Below are 20,069 nucleotides of genomic sequence, written 5' to 3'. Positions count from 1 at the left end.
TCTATGCATTTCCCCTGGCCTGATTCTTATTGCATGCACTGCAGGGCAAGCCTCCTGAGACTTCAGCAAGGACAGGCATACAGAAGGAGAAGTTCAGAATGCCCTTCAGCTGCCCAAGGCCACCTGCTCCCTGTCCTCCAGCTGGAACTGGCCAGAGCTGGAGGCTCTCTTCACTGAGCACACAGGAAAAGGAAGCAGGAGGGAATGCTGTTCCCCTCATGCTAAAGATAGAAGGTGGAATTCATCTCTGCTTTTGGCAGAGGAACGGGAGTGGCATTTCCCCACCTACTTCCCCTTATGTTGGCCCTACCAGCACGGAAGGCAACATTCTACAAAACCGCAGCGGAAGAAAGCTTTCAAGTGAGAACAAAGATGCTGTTAAAAATGCCAGAAGAAGCCAGTTTTGCCTTGGAAGCTATGCATGGGGTGATAGAGGCCATGCTCATGTCTTCTGGGACTGTTCCATCTGAGCTTCAGCAGGCAGCAATGGATCCTTTTAAAAAACTCCATGGGTTCATGACTGCCTCAGAACAATCAGCATCCTAAGGATCTTTAATGCTCAGAAGAGAACCTGCTCTCAGGTCACTGTTACTATTGTGAGATTGCAACTACAACAACAACATGTGGTTGATTTGGTTTGATTACAACACGCTTTCAGCTAGTACCAGCAAGGATTTACCGTATGTCCAGTCCCAAATCCTGAACTGTTAATTCAAATACCCAAAAGTGTCAGTTCAATATTGGAGTAGAAATGCACCTCAGAAGCATCAGATGTTTGACTTCGAGCTGTCTCCTCCTTACAGTTCCATAGCTTATTGCTGCCCTGTCAGTGACAGATATGGTAGCTCTCAATACTGCTTTGCACAGGTGCAGAACTGCCAGCAGCTCACTCCTGCTGGAGCAGTGCTTCTAGAAACAGGAAGCCAAATTCTGTGTGGCTCTGCTAGGACTTCTGATGTGCTCCAGTCTGATCAGAGGGTCAAAAACTGGCACAAAGTGTTTGCTCCTCTCCTCAACTCAGAGACCTGCACAGCTAGCCACCAAGCAGTGTCCCCTGAAGCCTGCCACAACTGCAATAATGAACAGCTTTGTGCCTAAGGCAGTAGATGCTTTGCTTTTATTTGTCATGCCAGCACCATCACAGCCCTGTACTTCTGCAAAACCTTCCACTGAGCTGTGCCAAGTGAAGCTGACCACACAGACAGCCTCTGAGGCAGCATGTGGCCAGGCAAAGGAGAAAGCAGTAGCAGGAAGGGGTGCCCAGGCTGTCACACAGCATGTCACAGCCAGGCACAAGGGAGAGCTACAGCCTGGCCACCTCCATGAAGTCACCCAGCTGCTGAATCCAAAAACAGCACTAGCTGTTTTTGGCCTTGTGGTGACTGCTTGTCTTCACCCTGGTAATTCCCATGCCTTGGAATGCATGTGCCATAATAGCAAATAGCTAGTTTTAATCCCAAGCATCAGTCTAAAAAAATAAAAATAATAAAATATCAGGGGGCACAAGTAACATAAGAGAGAAAAAAAAAAATTTAGATTTTTCCCCCCCCACACATACCCCAGAAAAGCTTTGCCAGCTTCCAATGATTCCTCTTGTATTTTTCTCATGTCTCCTAATGATTATTATCTGCCTTATGAGCCCACCTTGCACAGATTAAGTAGGTGTAATCAGAGTATTAACTCCTCATGTGCTGATAATTAGCATGAGGTTCTGCTAGCCTGTTCTTCCTTTAGTGCTCTGAGTTGTCTGATGACCTGTGTCACTGGGGTGGTCTGATGCTATGGGCACTGTTGTGCATCACTCTTGTGAGAGTGAACATCAGCTGTACCCAAGAAGCAAGAGGGCTGGGTGAGAAATTCACTCTCTACTCTGACAAGTAGAGCTGACAACAGTTATTTCTGAGAGATAACAGATAAACATTCAAATGAATGAAAAGGTTATACACTGCTAGCCATGCCCTGTACTGCTTATCATGGTGACATACACAGAAAACCAATGCAAAACAGTCTCTGACTGCGATAACAAATAAAATGACTCCTCCTTGTAACAATCTGAAAGATCAGCACAGTGGAATGGCAATACAGGAGGTGTAATGACAAAGGGACTAGCACAAGTGGAAAGGTGTTACAAAGGAAAAGTACTCACCTGTCTCTGAAGATCTAGGCTCACAGGAAAAACTCCACAAGGGAAGGATCTCCAGCAGAGATCCTCCTAGGGTGGCAGTCAGCCCTTAAATGAGGTCTGAGAGAGGTAAAACCTGGCTCCCCCTCTTTCAGTCGTACAGGTGAATTGCCTTCACATGTGTTTCCAAGGCAGATTGGGTCCTGTCCCCAGTGCTGCCAGTGGTTCAGGCAGTGACTCAACAGTTACTGTACACTCTTCAAAAAGAAAAAATAAAAATAAAAAAAGTGCCTTTAAGATCTTTTGTAAATCTCACTGTAAGAGGATTAGGGGGTGAAAGTAATCGTGCTGCTTATGTAAAGAGCCAGACTAGACCTGCTTAGAGGGCTTCTTAAGAAGCTTTGGCAAAGGTCAGCCCAGAGAGCATGACCTGCCCCTTGGCTTCCTAGTGCAGGACTTTGTGCTATCGTTGCTTTGGAGCAGTAGCAGAGCCTGGCCTGGCATGTCCTCACTTTGGCACCTGTGCAATGCTTTTGGATATATTGGCAATTCGTACCATGCCTGCTGGAATGACTTTATTAGATATTTCCTGGAAGATGAAATTCATATGAAAACTCAAGTTCCAAGAGTCAGGAGAGTCTCAATTTTCTCTGCCATCCTCATTAAGTTGGAGTATTGTAAGAAAATTTCAGGTGCACTCGTTTACTGATGATTTTGGCAAATCTTGACTACTTTAATCTGGATTCTCATTCTCTGTGGATCTCTGCACACCTACAGGTTTGCTTCCATGACTTCAACAGAATACATAACACAGCAAAATCAGGAAAAAAGGGAAAAAAAATTATCTCTTGTGATAGTGAGGTGAGCAGAAGCAGAACTGTCTTCTGTGATCTCATTGACATCTGTGGGCATTCAGGTAATCTCAGGGAATGATCTATGCTCACTTCATTGTGGGACTGTGCTTAAACCAGACACTGTTGCAAGTGGTTCTTGACGCCTCTTTTTCCGTGTCACCATGAAAAACAGAATATGCACTCAAGATCAATGTAATATAGGAAGTCACAGCTTGATTTATGCAAATATATTTTATATTATGCAAACGCACAAGTGACCTTTCTTTGGTTAAAGTGAGTTGGCTTTTGAGCTCAACTGCAGAAAAATTGAAGGTGTCTGTATTATGCAATGGAGATTTCTTCAGAGAACAAGTATGTCTGGTTAACTACAGCAGGAGCAAAGTGACAAGACATTTTACTAATATTTCCTGAAGAGATCTGAATTGTCACAGAGAAAAGCTGGTTGGACTTTTTGAATAGAAATGTATTTCTGCAGAAGTAAGATGTTGTAGCCAAAGTAAAAAATGACTGAAGACAATGAGTTTTAAAACAAGAAAAGGCAGTGATGGAAAGGCAAATTTAAAAAAAGAAAAAAGTTTAGTGATTGTTTGGTTTGAATGTCGGGGAAAAATAATTCTCAGTAAATTGGAAATATTTATTGAAAGTGGTCTTTAAAAATACATTTACTTTCAGTGTTCTTTGTAGTTTTTTTCTTTGATACATTTGCAATTACCTCTGCTACAAATTTGCTATGAAAAAAAAAAATCAGTTTTTTTTTTTTTATTAGAAGTAAACACAGTTGAACTTATCAGCTGCTGGAAGTTCACGTGAATGTTCTGAAACATTATTTTTGGAGAATCTGATGAATTCTGCTTTCTCAGCAGCAAAGAGATTTTCTGAGCAAATTTACCCCTCTACTATGCTGATATTAATAGATCCTGAATTTTATTACACATTTTCGAAATATTACTTATGTGTTAGCTTTACAGCTTCTGTTTTCTCTGTTAGCTACATTCAGGCAGTTAAACATTTGAAAATGAACCCTTACTAAGCACACTGTCAGGAAACAAAAGCAAATAACACACACACACACACAAACAAAAAACAAAAAAAAAAAAAAAAAAGAGGAAGGGGAGAGTGTAGTCATAAGCTATTGAGGCTATTGAGTACATTCAAGGCAGGGACAATGAATCCTAAGAAGGACAAATATACAACACAGATCAGAAGAAAAGTAGTGTGAAAAGGGGAGGCAAAACAGCATTTCACTTGTCATTGTGGAAATAAAGGAGTGACAGCATTCAAATCTAGGTGGAGTTAATCAGGGACTTTTTTATTTTTATTTTTTTTAAATAATAATTGACCAATGCTTATCTCTAAATTAGAGCTGGTCCAACAGTGCTGAATATTAAGTCAGAGACTTGCTAGGATGAGATCAGTCTTCCTTTGAACCCAATGCAACGGAGCAGAGGAAGTCTGTCTACTGTCCAGGGCTGGTTACTCCAATACTCGCCAAGACCTGGCAATGATGACAAGATGTCCAGTGGATGGTTTTGCATTTAAGGCACAATTGGCCAATCACCAGTATGAAGGACGGTAGCAACCTAAGCGACAGTCCAAATACAGAAGCAATTCTAGTGCTAAGAATTGGAGGCAACCAAACTTGGGCACAGCTGAGCTAGATGTGCAGAGAGGAACTGGACTCACCTGGGGACTAATCTGAACATCTAGCATAATAAATTTAGCAACTGTGTGACACTAGCTGAAACTGAACCCACTGAGATATTTAGGCATTTAGTCTTGACTTGGGTGCCTAATAGGTTGTTTTGGAGCCTGAACACTTTCAGAATCTTAGTAACAAGTGACAAAGTACCCCTGTTAGACTCATGGATCACTTGGCTCTCAGGGCACTTCTCTAGGCTCGGGCCTCTTCATCTGCTAAAGCACTCTGGAGCATCCCAGGGGTGCTCTGGGCCTGCAGCCCCATGGAGCCCTGGGCAGGCTTGGCCTTCCCGCTCTTTGTTCAAACTCCACGCAGCGTGTTTTGCAAAGCTTCAAAGTGCCACTTAACGGAGCTTTCATTTTCCTTCCAGCTGAAGGGAAAGTGTTGTTAAACTCCCAGGCTGGCAAGTCGAAGTTTACACAGATGGAACAGTTAGCACAGACCGCAGAGCAAATACCAGCAACCAACCCGTTTCACACTTCTAAAGAAAGAGAGAAAGGAATGGCAAAGGAAGGCCAAAGCAAACAAGCCTTGGAAAACTCGAAGTCTCTGGCTGGAATTTTCAGCTGTTACTTTTCTTTTCACATTCAGGCTTTTCTGGAGGTCTCTCGATTCAGCAAAGCAGAGAGGGCTTTTGCATTCATACAAAATGATTTAAAGCTCTGCAAGGAGTGCTGTGCTGGGTCCCAACAACCACAAAACATACATTGCTTGAAATTTTAAAAACTTGGTTTTCACTGAGAGCCACATTTAAAAAATATATATTTCATTTCCAGCAAATAATATGTTGTTGTATTTCCTGCATTTTACCCAGCGGGGTGTGTCATTTCAGATGCCTGTTGCTTGTTAAACCTGAGGACCACTCGGGTGCCCCCAAAAGAAGCCAGGATTTCTTCTTCCCTCTGTGTTTGTCCATCCAGCGTTCTGCCCCACAATCACTGAGGATGGATATCACCACTTCAAGTGGCTGCATCACCTTGTCCCGCTGCTGCTGGCCCTCCCAGCAAAGCACTGGAGCAGGAATTAATCTGGGGCTCCTGCACAGCGATGGAAACATAACTGCTAGGCCAAACCCAGAGGAATTTGTTTTATTAAGACATGGGGGGCATGCCTCTCCCTTTGTTAAGCCAGCTTTTTTCTCATCCTCTAGTAACAAAGAAATTGCTAAGGCAAATGTGCAGGCAGAGCTGCTAGATTAGTCTCCACTTGGCATCTGAGATCTGCTGGGTTAATTGCTAGGGACAGGTAAATCGCTTTAGATAAAATTATCCTCTTCTTTTGCAAACCTTATTGCAAAACTGAAATGCTATGTAAACTGCAACTTGTGCTAAAAACAGACAAGTTCTGCGTGCACCAAAACAGTTGCTTAGTTGGAATAATTCAGATTTCTCCATCAGAGCTTCTTTCTCTTTGGACTTTCATGTTTCTACTCTGTATACCAGAGGCTTCCTCCTTGCTATATTCGCAGCACTGTCCTGCCTTGCCACACAATTAGGTTATCCAGTACCTCCTGCGTTGCTGATAGCAAATACAGTGTAGCAAAGCTGCAAAAACCCAGCCTAATTCAGCAGAGGGCTTTACAATTACCTTTCAGTTGAGACTTAAAATTATGTTATTCAGCTGTAAAACTGAATGAAATTATGTTCTGTGTTGGAGGAGGCAGCTTGACAGAGGGAGTTAAATAATAAAGCAGTTATTTTAAACACAACAGTCAAATCTTAATCTATCTCATGTGACCTAGCAGATCCTCCTGAGGTCCTTTTTCATTGAATTATCTTGTCATCCTGAGATGGGTACCTCTGCTGTAAATCTGGAGCATCCATATTCTGTCTGCCTTCACCCCAGTAAAATGTTACCTGTGCAGAAATAGTACCATTAGCTGGTTGCAAGGCACTGGTACATCATCATAGACTTAGCTGTAGCTCAGCGTGCTTGCTTACACTTCCTTATAATGCTCATTCATTGAATATTGCTGTTTATACAATTACTAAACTGCCTACAGTGATACCTGAGCTTGGAATATTTTTCACTTATTTCAGTGCCAAGCCTGTGAAAAAAGACAAGCCTATGAAAGGGGGCAGAAAAAAAGAGGAAGAAAAGATTACCATCTTCCCCTTTGCTCTGCAGTTCCTGTTTATGGAGCCAAGTCCCTCCCTTTCAAACAACCTTTGCTGACAGAAAGCTGCAATGATACATTGCAGGATGCACTAGAGTGCCATGGAAGCCAGTGCAACGTGACGCATTTACTGTACTACAACGTACTGTATCTCAGTGCTAATGACGTCTGGGTATTGAAATAGCCTCCACAGGGAGCAACGTTGCAACACCTGCTTCTTCTGGATAACCCAGTCTTCATCTCCTTGCTGCAATGGAGAAAAAAAGACCTTCTCAGAGAGAATGCTGAAATGGGATGTCACATTAGGGCATGCTTGTTAATGACAAGCAATTACAAGGTTGCCAAGTGTTCAAAAAGATGCTCCCAGGATCGCTAGTATTAAAATATTTTACGTGGCATTTAATTATCCATGGTTCAACTTCTATGCAGTAATACAAAATAGAAAAGGCAAGAAAACCTTTCATTAAATGATGCTTAGTAATCATTAATCACATATTTATTACATGATAACATAACATAATGGGGCTTGAAGCATAGGCCGAGTGGTCAAGGCATCTCTCACAGTATGTGCAGCTGATGAGACTCGAGGGTCAAATTCTGTCCTCTGTTAAATCATCAATGTGTGTAATCATGTTGATGAAAATAAAAACCAGTACTGAATGCCATTTGTCAGGGATGTTCCAGTTCCAAAAGTGCACAGCATACCTTGGCTTGAGTAGGATTGTCTTCTTTCTGCAAAGCATGAGTCTGAGATGGGATTACCATGTCCAGCAAGGCACGTCATCATGCTAATAATATGTAGGATGGAGATTCAGATAATCTTTTCCACGATTGTTACTTTCCACTGGGTTTTTTGCTGTTGTTACCCCTCCAGGAGGCTAAATGAATCCAGGCAAGCTGCTGGGAACTTTAAAGCATGATCCCTAGGGATAATTTTCCTTCTGAATGTTTCTGAAGGAAATTTCTGAGTAACAAGTCAGCACAGCACTTTATGGGATCACACTCAGCTTTCTTACACATACTGCTGTGAAGCAAAGTGAGTTAATACCTGACTGAAATGAGCACAGAGTTTAAATGTTTATACCTCTCTTCAGGCTCCTTTCAAACTCAAGGAGGAATAGATCAGGTGGATGATTATTTTTTATTTTTAATGAGGATTTAGAATCTGGAGGAAGAAAATTATATACAAATTTACCACACTCTCTCCTAATTCACATCTTGTTTATAATTGATATGAGTCACTGTCTGATGGATATGCTGCTGCAGAAATGTGAATATACGCAGCAATACTAATGATTCTCACCCTGTAGTTCTATAGCTAAGCAAGAAGGCTGCAACTTGAGCTGAAATGGAGCCCAAGACCCAATCAGTACCACAGTTAGCTGCAAAACCAGGTAGGAGATGGCTGGGCTTGGATTAGACATAAATATTCCATAATTATCTGCTTGCACAATGAAGATACACTCCAAGCAAATACTATCAGCATTAAATTGGAACCAGTGTTGTAGACAGGCCATCTTTTCATGTCAAGATTTTAAAGTGAGAAACAGAGCTTGACAGTCTTGTACTCCTTGCCATGCATTCTTGTCTCCACAAAGGCTCTGAACTTTTAGACTAACTACAGGCTGCTTCCTCACGAGGAACTCATTCTATGGCACAATACAGCACTGTGCAAGGGTACACCAAACTAAATCCCTGATATGGGATGTCATCTACGGTAGGGCTATCCACAGTGTAAGAGCTTCATTCCTGAATCGCTCAGGTGTCTCTTGACTCTTCCCAGTGCTGGGCAGGGACATGCCAGAGCACCCAAGCCCTCCCTGCTGTGATATGGGGACCATGGTGTGATTGCCTGCTGTCACACAGCTGCCACGTCTCATCCACTGCATCCCAGTGGTGCCTGAAGTGCTTCCCCTGTCTGCACTGGAAAGTGCTTTGGGATAATTTTTGGATGACAGATATTATTACTATATTTAATTTTTGAAACTCCACTGGAAAAGTTAAGCACTCAAAGAAATCCCTACACTTACAACTTCCAGCTTTTTCCCTCGTAAGAGATGACTGGAGAGTTTGTGCTTTTAATTATTATCATCCTCCCTTGAAATTATAGGCAAAGCACTCAGTGATATTTGAAACATAAATTACTGGCCTGCAGCCTTGTGCTACTGTTTCTCTATCTCTCTGCCAGGACTGCAAATCAATTTTCTGCATTTCTTTCAGATTTCTGAAGAAAATTGTGGAAAATAGCTGTTGGCACATGGCACTTTTCCACAATGGTTAGAACTACTGAATGGGGCTGTAATAGGCTGCCTTGAAGAAGCCAGTCCTGTTAAAATGCCAAACTCAGACAGATCAGAACACACTCTCAATCTGAATTTCATAATTTTTCCACAGAAAAAAGCAACATAATTTTCATTGGTTTCGCCTGCAGTCAAGTAGCTTTGTAAAAACAAACAAATGCATAAATAAATTTGAAAATCATTTTATTGCTACTTATTTTTCCTTCCTTCCTTCCTTCCTTCCTTCCTTCCTTCCTTCCTTCCTTCCTTCCTTCCTTCCTTCCTTCCTTCCTTCCTTCCTTCCTTCTTCCTTCCTTCCTTCCTCCTTCCTTCCTTCCTTCCTTCCTTCCTTCCTTCCTTCCTTCCTTCCTTCCTTCCTTCCTTCCTTCCTCCTTCCCTCCTTCCCTCCTTCCCTCCTTCCTTCCTTCCTTCCTTCCTTCCTTCCTTCCTTCCTTCCTTCCTTCCTTCCTTCCTTCCTTCCTTCCTTCCTTCCTTCCTTCCTCCTTCCTTCCTTCCTTCCTTCCTTCCTTCCTTCCTTCCTTCCTTCCTTCCTTTCTCTCTTTCTTTCTCTCTTTCTTTCTTTCTCTCCCTCTCTCTTCCTTTCTCCCTTTCTCTCTTTCTCCCTTCCTTCCTTCAGCTTCTCTAATTCTGAATGACTTCCAGAAGATTTTGGTTAGTTCCCACTGCTTTACTTTGGTGTTGGACCTGGAAATTCACCTGTTTAGGTCGGTGATTATTCAGCCAGTAAAATGCTTTTCCCTCAAAACTATCTCCAGTGTGACTTTCTCAGGAAACTTTTTTAAATCTATCCTAGTTACTCTGGGATTTAAACCCATGGAGCACTGGCCAATTCTGAGGAATTTTGTACTGTCAGATCCGGCTGAATTCTTTGCATTTGGAATCAAAGTCCATTAAGGCCAGTAAGAAAAAAAGAACGTAAAAAATTAGAGGAGTTTTCCAGTCTGCACAGCAGGCTTTCAGCATCCCCATGAATTGTGCAGGAAGGTCTCCTGGGAGAGAAAAGAGCATTGGCCTAGGCAAGGCAGCAGGTTGCACGAGAGCCGAGAGTCAGAAGAGCCAGAGCAGCCAATTCCTGGATTTCCAAGGAAGGAGTCTTTCAGAATTTTTACTAATCCCTTTGGCCTGGTCATACTGTCTTTAAAGAAGAAAAGGTCGATAGTGTGAACATACATATGGATGCATTGTTTCAATTCAATCTAAATCTTAAAGAAACCAAGTCACATCTAAGTTTCTTATTCCTAAAAACTGGTTCTTCCAAAACCCCTAGAGAGAGTCAGCTTCTGGGTTTTTGATTATATGTTTCATTGTAAGGTGGTGATGTAATGTCGTACGTGATAAAGCCAGGGAACCAAGCTCGCACTGAGAGCGATGGAAGTGTGCTGGTTTAACCCAGGTCTGGATTCTTTGGATACATCTAACCATAATTTCAGGAGCAAGCATTTGAGGTTGGAATATCTGGTTGTTGTCTGGCCTGGCACCTATTTTGCCAGCACAAAGCAAGCTGCTGCAATGCCGTTGCAAAGCAATTGTTTCTGAAGGGAAAACTGCGTAAACCTATGGGTGTTTCAGCTAGTGAAGAGTAATGAATTGCTATCTTCATTAACAGAAAGAATGACAAAGAGGCTAAATGAGTCAGAACAAGCAGAGACACAATCCTTTAATGAGTTGAACAGAAGCTAGTTTGTAATGTGAGGTTATTGATAATCCCAGGCTTTATATAACAGCAAGATTCTGGGTCAGAGAGCAAAACCCTCACGTTCCTATATGCACACTCTGAGCTCACATGATATAAGGCAACTTTTGAGCAGATGCCTTCAGCAGAGCTTAAGCATCTGCTCTCAGAAAGTCTGATGTTTTTCAGAGGGGCAAGTCTTCCTCAACATGAATGGCAGATGTTGGGTTTTATTCAGTTCACAGTTTTGCTAAGGATCACTTGGACTACTGTGGCACTCCATCAGTTTAATTCATCCCAAGAAACTCCATATTTAAAGTTTTTTATTATTATTATTATTATTTTTTTTTTTTAAGAAGAGTGCTAACATCCTTTTTGCATCTTTAGCAACATTCTCTTACTTTGCTGCTTTTACAGGGTGAAATAACCACAGTCTCTCAGCTCTTATTTTTGCCCTGTCTTGATATTGGTGGGCTTGTATTGTTAAGGAAGGTGTTTTACTTTCTCAGAAAGGTAATACTAATACACAAAGTGCTTCTATCATTACAAAGACGGCTTTTAATAATAACTTTTTTAATAAGAAATTTTCAATAATACAGCTAATTTCCCTTTTTACTTAATAACTTATTTAGTACATTATAACTCTATTGAAGGGCAATTACATTCCCTTAGCTGTGCCAGGCTACCAGAAATAAGCTGAACCTCACCTGGTTTCACTCTCCTAATTTCAGTCCTTTTGCAGGAAGTAGTTTCCACAGGCCCTTATGGATTCTCATAGACTGCCCACACTGCCCATGGCACACTTGCCAGTATTGTCTGAGTACTGGCTTCTCATTATGCTACTATAGAATTCAATTTATGATACTAAACAAAACTTGAAAGAGTCAAATTCTGAATTTAGTAGTCGGTTGTGGCTTCAGCAGCCTACCTTAACTTCCCTCCCACAGTATTCCCTGAGAATCCTTCAATTCCCAGGCTTAATTTTCCTGTGAGTTTATATGGACAATCTTATAATTGAATGAAATAGAGAAAATCCCAAAGAACATCAAGAGTGACAACTCCTGAGTCTGCAAGTGACACTTTTAACAATAGTTGTATGAAGTTGAAGGCATTTTCATTTTCTGAACTGTCAGGAGTTTCCCTTCCTTTCCCTTCCCTTCCCTTCCCTTCCCTTCCCTTCCCTTCCCTTCCCTTCCCTTCCCTTCCCTTCCCTTCCCTTCCCTTCCCTTCCCTTCCCTTCCCTTCCCTTCCCTTCCCTTCCCTTCCCTTCCCTTCCCTTGCCTTCCCTCTTTCTGTGACTTTCCCACTACAAGCAGTATTTTGTATCTGCCTTTAAAACGAAACAGTTGGTAAAAATGTCCCATGTTATAACAGAGTTCCTGCTCATGAAGTCCATAGTAGGTTTTCAGAAATTGATGTTCTGCTTACTGCTGTTCACATTTAAGAACACCACAGCTGAAAAGCACACACAGGGAATGTCAGAGGTTAGAAGTGTGTTCTGGCTTTTGTCACTATCACACACCGGGGACACAAAATGGAGCAGAGGAAGAAAAACGTTTAACAACTGCAGATGACCCCTGGAGGGTTTTGAAAGGGCAAGCCGCGATGTCAGAGCATGCTGCAGGTGTTGAACTGCTTAGAGAGAAAGCGCAAGTGTTAGCATGCACAGGTGTCAGCAGCTGGAGAACCAAAGTGCCAGCTTCAACATGCATAAACATGTTGCCAGGGAGCTGAGGGGCAGGGAGCACAAGCAGGATTTCTGCAACCACCCCAGTATGAAGGAAGTTTGCAGCAAAGCACTCCCTGAATTATTTTTTTTATATTTATTTATTTATTTATTTACTTTGTGCTGTTCCATTGCTTTTCAAAAGTCTGCTTCAGTGCAGCTGTAAGAAAGGGACAGGGTGATGGGACAGGAGGATCCTGCCCCAATTCTCATGCTCCTAATCAGTGATGGTGGTGCTGTGCTTCCTAGAAAGCATGGGGCTGAGCCAAAAATGCAGCTGAGCTGGTGTCCTGTTGCATTGGCAAGAACAGCAATTGCATGTCATTGAACTCCCAGAGTTCACAGCACTGAGAATAGCAAGAATTTTCCCTTCTTGAACAAAATGATATATTCCTCCCTCAGCTACAGAAAAGAAACAATGGGGAAAGAAGATGAGGTTTGCCAAGAGCAGTGCATCCCTTTCATTTCAGTGTTCTCCCTGACACATGAAAAATGCATAATAATTACAGAAAGGAGCGCTTTACAATTTGGTAATACAGTCAAAATATTTCTGACAAAACATTTTTCCACCAGAAAGAACCAAAACACTGTTGCACTGAAAACAGGAATGAATCAATGGCAGTTATTTTGGACAGATTACTCAGGTTAAAGGAGCAAGAAAAAAGCCAAGAGATGCCTGTATCAGGCTCGAGAGGTTGGCAGTTCCTCTGAGTTGCTCCCTGTGTTTTGAAAGGAGTATCTGTGCTCATTTCTAAATATCATGAACTGTTCTGGCTTGATGCAGGTTGGAAACACAGGTTTTTGAATAATGGAAAAAAAAATTAGAGTTGGAGAAAAAATTCTGTAAGGCCCAAAAGGCACTTTCCATGGAGTTCTTCAAACCTGGAGACAGCCCTGCTGCCCCAGTCTGGGTTTTCCTATTCCCTCTGCAGCGTGAATGCACTACTCACGTGTTTGCTGTGTCTCATTTGGTTGCACAAAAATGAGTGGGTGAAATAGTTTAGATGAAAGAGAGTGTGTGGCAAGAGATCAAGAAAATAATTATTGCTGTGTTCCACTGCTGGAGCTAAAATCTCAATTAAGGGAGAGGATGAGCAGGAAAAGCTGTTAGAAGGAATGGAAAGAGATGTATATGTATGTGTACAAGCAGTCACACACTCCTGCTCCTTCTTGTGTTTTCAAGAAATACAGTTGAAATCAGTCCAAATAGTCCTCTAGCTACAATCATCTCCCTATCTTGAAGTTAACTGGATTTCCCAGAAACGTAAAAGATTGTTTCAGATCTTGCTTTGCACAAAGATTGTGCAGTACCTTGCAAGATGATCCTTTACATTTCAGGAAGGAGTAGGATGAGTCCACTTCATGCAGACCTAGGGAGACTTCAGCACAGAAAGTATTTAAGCAGTGTCATCTGAACTCTGAGCAACCCTTTTGCTTGAAGATGCTACAAACAGCTGACATAGGAGGGATTCCCCCACCTATCAGAAATGGTTTCCTGTCCGTTTCATGGGGGCTTGTGATTGTCAGCCTTAGACAAAACAGGCTGCTGGTGCCATTTCTGATGATAGCCATCATCACCTTGCAAGCATTAGTGCTCCCAGATCTGGTGGAAATGGGGGTGGGAACATGCCCAGGGCCCTTCTGTCAACTGGAGGGCTGGATGGAGATGTAAAACTAAAGGTTAGAAAAGTGCTTCACAGCCCATCCTGGTAGAACTGTGAGGCCGAGGCTGGTGTGCTACAGATGAGGCTGTGAATGCATGCAGTGCAGACGTCTTTACTGTGTTGGTTAACCCTGCATGGATGGGTGTGAACCGGGCTTTAGAAATGCTTCATGCAAAGCACGTAAGCTGTATTTAAATTGTTGGTTTATCCATTAATGCAGTGGCATATAAATCTGTCACTCGTGCAGGTTTGCTTATCCTCCCTGGCTGAGAATTCATTCTCAGCCATTCATTTTGCAGTGGAGATCCCATGTGCCCTTAAACTGTGCTTCTGAAACACTGACACACTTCAGATCTGTGTGGGTACATCTGGGAATTATGTTTCTTCCCCTCTGCTTCTGCTTGCTAACCAAAAATGCATTTGCATGGTGACTCCTCCTGCATGCTCAGCCCAGGAGAGCACAACTGGCCACAGCTGGACAGGGAGCTGGGGGAGCTCAGGGGGAGCACAGCCTCTGCCAGCCCTGAGCAATAGCCCCTGCTGCTCTAGGACTTGAGTGATGGAAATGGAAGGAAATGTTTTGAAGGCTTGGTTTGGTTTGCCTTCTGTCCCCCCAACAAATAGCACAGAGTGGATTTTGCATGCAAATTAGTGCCTGCATTTTTCTCCCCCATGCAGGAGCAACCCAGGCTTGCTAGCTATCAAAAGTGGGCTTTGATGGTACCAAGCAAGGTGGTCACTGCCACTTGCTGAAGTATGCAAGCTCTGACCACCAGCCCTGCTGCTAAAGAGCCTCCAAGAAGTTTACTGATTACAAATAGATAAGTGAGCAAAAATCCAAGTTGTAATTAAATACGTAATGTATCTTCCATTTTTGTGCACAGAAAGCTCTCTGATCTTGAAACTCTAGAAAACACAGGCTTACTCCAAATTCTTCGAAGGTAGAGTGAGTATTGGTAAACTCCGGTGCTGGTGTCAGCACAAAAACTGCAGCTGCACTATGCAGTCCTGAATGTATATAGGTAAAAATACAGGTTTAGGACAATTGTGAGGAATTTGTACCTGGATGAACAGAACATTAGAAAAACTGTCACTCATGACATTCCTACCTGCTTCTATTGCAGTTCTGTTGCAAAGCTTGCCCAAGCTCTTGCATGCCTACTATTCATTGCTCCTGTGCCATTAAAGGCCTCCATTTAGGGTCACAGCAGTAATGGCAAAAGATGTCAAAGACACAATAGAAAACTTTGTGTTGCAAGCTCCTTAAACAGGCTCAATCTTTTTTTTTTTTTTTTTTTTTTTCCTCCTGGGAAATTCTTGCCTGTACAAGGGTATTGCATCTGGTGAAGCTGTGGGGATATACATGTGGGTGGTTCAAGGTGTGGAACGATGTCACCATTCTAGTTAGAACACGCTGATCGTGATGTCGTATCAAAGGAAACCGCTTGCAAAATGACTGTCAGATGAACCCTGGACAAAGGAAGATAATGGTTTGTATGTATTTGCAGCATTTGAATAACCATGCGGCATCCTGCAGTCCCATACCTGTCTGCAAAAAGGGAGGGGACCCTCACGTTATGAGGCAGTCACATTCCAAGACAAGCCACGTGGATGAAAAAGAGTGTATTTCAACCTCTACTCCAATTTATATCCAACTTATATCTTACTGAGACTGCCAGGGAAGATCTCCAATGCTGAAGGTGTTTTTGCTGAAGGATGCAAGATGACCACATTCAATATGATACAGCTGGCTTTAGGAGCACAGCCAGATGGGAACAATTCCTCCAAGGCTAGCTCTGATTCTGAAGGAAAATGTATGTAAAGAGAAGGACTGTGTCACCTCATGAACCTGCAGCCCAGCACCCCCACATCACAGCAGCTAGCAGATGTGTTAGCACAGCCCCAGCACAGCTCCTTTTGGTGCTCCCCTTTGAGCAGTGGGTATCCTTTTTGGTAGTCTCCGGATTCTCCCAGGTATCTTCCAGAGGAACTCCAGAAGCACAGTAGTTCTTAGTTATTTTGAGCAGACATTTTAGGAACAGGCTAAAGATCTGCAGAGGTTTACAAATCCCACGTGACTTTGGAGACATGGGATGAAGTCTTAGCCCGTTTCCCATGGATCTTGTCTGACAGACTCTAGCTGAGGATGTGGCTCTTCTATTCAAAACATAACCAAGCAGTATTATATGGAGAGAGGCAATAATTGGTATAACCATCGCCTCATTCAGACTGTCTTAATAAGTCTAAACCTGCAAGATGCCAAATTTATTTCCTGTTCACATCCATGGGAATCAGAACTTCCTTCAAGCTGTCAGCACTTTCCAGTATCAGAACTTTCTAACATGAGGACAACAGGCTACAGCTTTCTCTCATTTGGCTCTCCAAAATCAGAATGTTCCCTCAGTTATCTCCAGTGACTAAAGAGAATGAAATACCTGGATCTAGGATGTGAGTTGAGGAGTTCAAAGTAAGACCAGGACTGAAATTTCTCTAACAACCCAGAGCATTTTGGCTTGATCTCATCAGGCCTGAAATTCCATTACTTTACCTTCATGTGCAAATAAGCATTGTAATAGTTTCAGTTCCTGCTAACACAGCTATTCCTTGAATGAAATGGTTTATTCTATTTTAAAGTCCTAAACCAACACTCAATCCACATATTTTAAAAACACAGTGACTGAAACACGTATACCATGGCATGAAACCTGGTTTGGGGTTTCTGCTCTGATTGTTTCTGATGCCACCAGAACCCTTTGGCTGAATTACTCCTGTATAAAGCACCCAGGCTCTGTTCACAGTCCCCAAAAACCGATGGCATGGCTGGAAGGGGACTCCCACTGGCGTGAGCTGATCGCAGAAATAGGAGTGATGTTCCCCAGTCTCTAAATCATGTATTTCCATTGTGGTATGGATAATGACCATCTTTAAGGTGTGGAAGGAGGGCAGTGTGAAATCAGCAGGCTGAGAGCAGTGTTAATGGAGGTTCATTCGAGGTAAGGCAGTAAGCTAAAGGCCACATGTTGCTTTTATGGCAGTTTTCCCCCTTGCTTGCCATCGTGAGCCAACAGCTCCCTCACAGCCCTTCATGCCTGCACACACTCTTGCTGCACAGACACAAAACAAGCAGGAGAGGCTTCCCTGCTGAACGCGTTTAATATTCTATTCTGTCTGTGCTGGCATGCTCTTGTCTTGCTTCATAAAACCTGTTGAAAGCCAGTCAATTCATTAATCTTTTGCCAAGAGACGTTAAATGCCAAACAGGGAAAGATGATAATGACTTGTCAGTTCATAAGAAAGGGCCTGATCCTGCAAGGTGCTGAGAATGGCAGCCACCGAGAGCAGAAAGGTGCTTGGCAGGCTGCAGGATGGATCCTTGTACATTCTCTGCTCTCCTGCTCTTGGTTGAGCGTAGGCAGCATGGCGTGGGCATACAATGAAGCCATGAGCACAAGATGCTGTCCTCAGTGAGGTCTCTGCAAGTGGTCCAACACGTCAGGGGGGTCAGCAGGACTGACAGGGGTTCCACAGGACAGAAGTTTCAAAGCGCACAGAGGAGAAGCAGGGGCAGCTTGGTCCATTGCCAACATGAAGCCAGCACTTCAATCCCACAGCAGATAAAGCCCTGGCAGTGACAAAGCTTTTGCAATGACGGATCCCCTGATCCAGCTTTAAACTGCTTCATCCCAATCTTGGGCTGCAGGCAGTGCTTGGGGCTGGCAACCTGCAGCAGCTCCAGTCCTTCTCCTCTGCCCAGCACCACAGCAGCAGAATGCAGGAGGAAACACCACTGCTGGCCTCAGGCGATCGCGGCACATGAGTCAGGCTGCAAAAAGGCAATGAGTTTCACTGAAAGCTTGTCGGTTTACAGATACATAATTGTCAAAGCCTTTTCCTTTTTTCTTTTCTTTTCTTTTCTTTTCTTTTCTTTTCTTTTCTTTTCTTTTCTTTTCTTTTCTTTTCTTTTCTTTTCTTTTCTTTTCTTTTTCTTTTCTTTTCTTTTTTTTTTCATTTTCATTGGATATCTTGAGATTCTGAAGCTCAGGATTTTGAGCTTTTTTCCCCTGCTGTTCTGGAAGTTATATATGTTAAAAGAAAGGAGAAAAAGAGTTCTTCATAGGGTTGCATGACTCAAGAAGCTGGAGCCTTACTAATAATAAAACTGTCATTATCACAGGGCTTTCATTAAGCTAATCAGAGTGGGTATCACTGAGGTCAACCACAGTTTCCAAACCGTGCCATGGTTCCAGGGCAGTTAATGATGCTGAAGCAATGCACTAAAATCAAGTACACTCAGCCTCCTTGTTGCGCGGGAGAAGTGGATCAATACTGAATTAGAGGTGGATAAACTGCATTTAACTATATTTAACAATACCACTGATAGCACTTAAACTTATTAGGTATCAATTATCCCCCAGTTTCACAGCAGCTCACCTCTGCCTCATATCTGCAGCATTTGATTGCTCCAGCCAGAGTCTGCAGCAGGGCTGCTGGTGTTCTGTCCCGCAGCTGATGAAATTGGAGTCTCATTTCATGGAAAGTCTTTTTCCTGAGTCACTCATCAGCCCTAAATCCCCCTAAATGAAGCCAAGCTGATGTGTACCATGCTTTCTGATTTAAAGCGCCTTTCTAAGCTTAATACTTAGGCATCCTTCCCAGTTGGAAAGCCTAAGAAAAAGCTTGGTAGGAAAACCAGCTTGATGGTTTCTAGTTACTGCATATCACTGGTAGGATTCATAATGAAATTGGAGTTTTCTGCAGTGGGGCAAACACCCTGCACCCTTTCACAAAATTATTCCCTTTAACGTAGGCAGTGTACAAGGCACCCCATGGCCTCTACCTTAGGTATTTGTTGAGATGGCCTGAACACTTTGGTGAGGGGTGAGGATAAGTTGGGGGCTGCGTTCTTTTGCTGCCCATGTATAGAAGCAGGAAAAGGGTTGGCACTCAGGTGTCTGATCGTCATGATCCTCTTTCAAACCAATTTGTTTTATGCAGATAAATCAGGATGGGTGAGTGCCCATGTCACCTCCAAGCCAGCTTCTCCTTGGCATGCATAGGAAAAGCCTAAAAGGAGAAGGAGGATGCTCCACAGCTGTGCCTCTTCCTCTGGCTCCTCCACGAAGAGATGTCCGTGGCTTTGCAGCAAAACCACTCTGCAGAAGAGCAAAGAGACTTTTTATTCTTCTAACTAGGATTCCCTGTCCAGTCTCCAGGAGAGACTGCTGGAGCCTTTCCTCTGCATCGTTTGGGATCACCTCTCGGTCTGGCAGCTGGTACATGGGAGGCAGCCACAGGGTGCCATGGAGAGCTGCCAGGTGGGATGCAGCCCCCTGTACTCCCCAGCAGTTGCCTTTCCCAGACCCACCCCGGCTCACAGCTATCTGCGGTGTTGGTATCAGCCTCTCCCTGAGTGCTGCAGGCCCAGCGCCTCAATCCGGCTTCTTTCTGGCAGACTTGTTTATCTGGGTGTTACATTGCTCCAGGCCAAGGCTTAGTTTCTGTTGTACTTGAGCCAGTGTACACAGCTCTGGCAGCTTTCAGCACATGGGAGGAGCGTTGTTTTATCCCAAAGTCTCCTTCGGGAATTGATAACTATTCAGCAGGACGGCAGAGGGAGAGGATGGAGCAATGAGAGGGGTCCCTCAGTGAAGGGGATGCAGCGGGCAGTGGGACAAACAATATGTGAATAATAAATTGAGGTGCTTTAAATTTTTATTTTTATGATTTGGTGGTGGTGGTGGTGGTGAGCTCCAGACTAGGATTAATGAATCCCCTGCAGCTATTCTGCTTTGACTAGATCTGGCGGAGATTACATTAAAGAGAAAGGGAGTGGGGGGATGGAGGAAGAAAAGCACCACTTATCAGAATGGTTATACAGATAGGAGCTAAAAGGTGTAACCTGATGAGACATCTTTC

The sequence above is a fragment of the Meleagris gallopavo genome, chromosome 22 (genome assembly GCF_905368555.1).
Source record: "Meleagris gallopavo chromosome 22, MGAL_WU_HG_1.1, whole genome shotgun sequence".
In the NCBI taxonomy this organism is placed as follows: Eukaryota; Metazoa; Chordata; class Aves; order Galliformes; family Phasianidae; genus Meleagris; species Meleagris gallopavo.
This window is presented reverse-complemented; position numbering follows the sequence as displayed.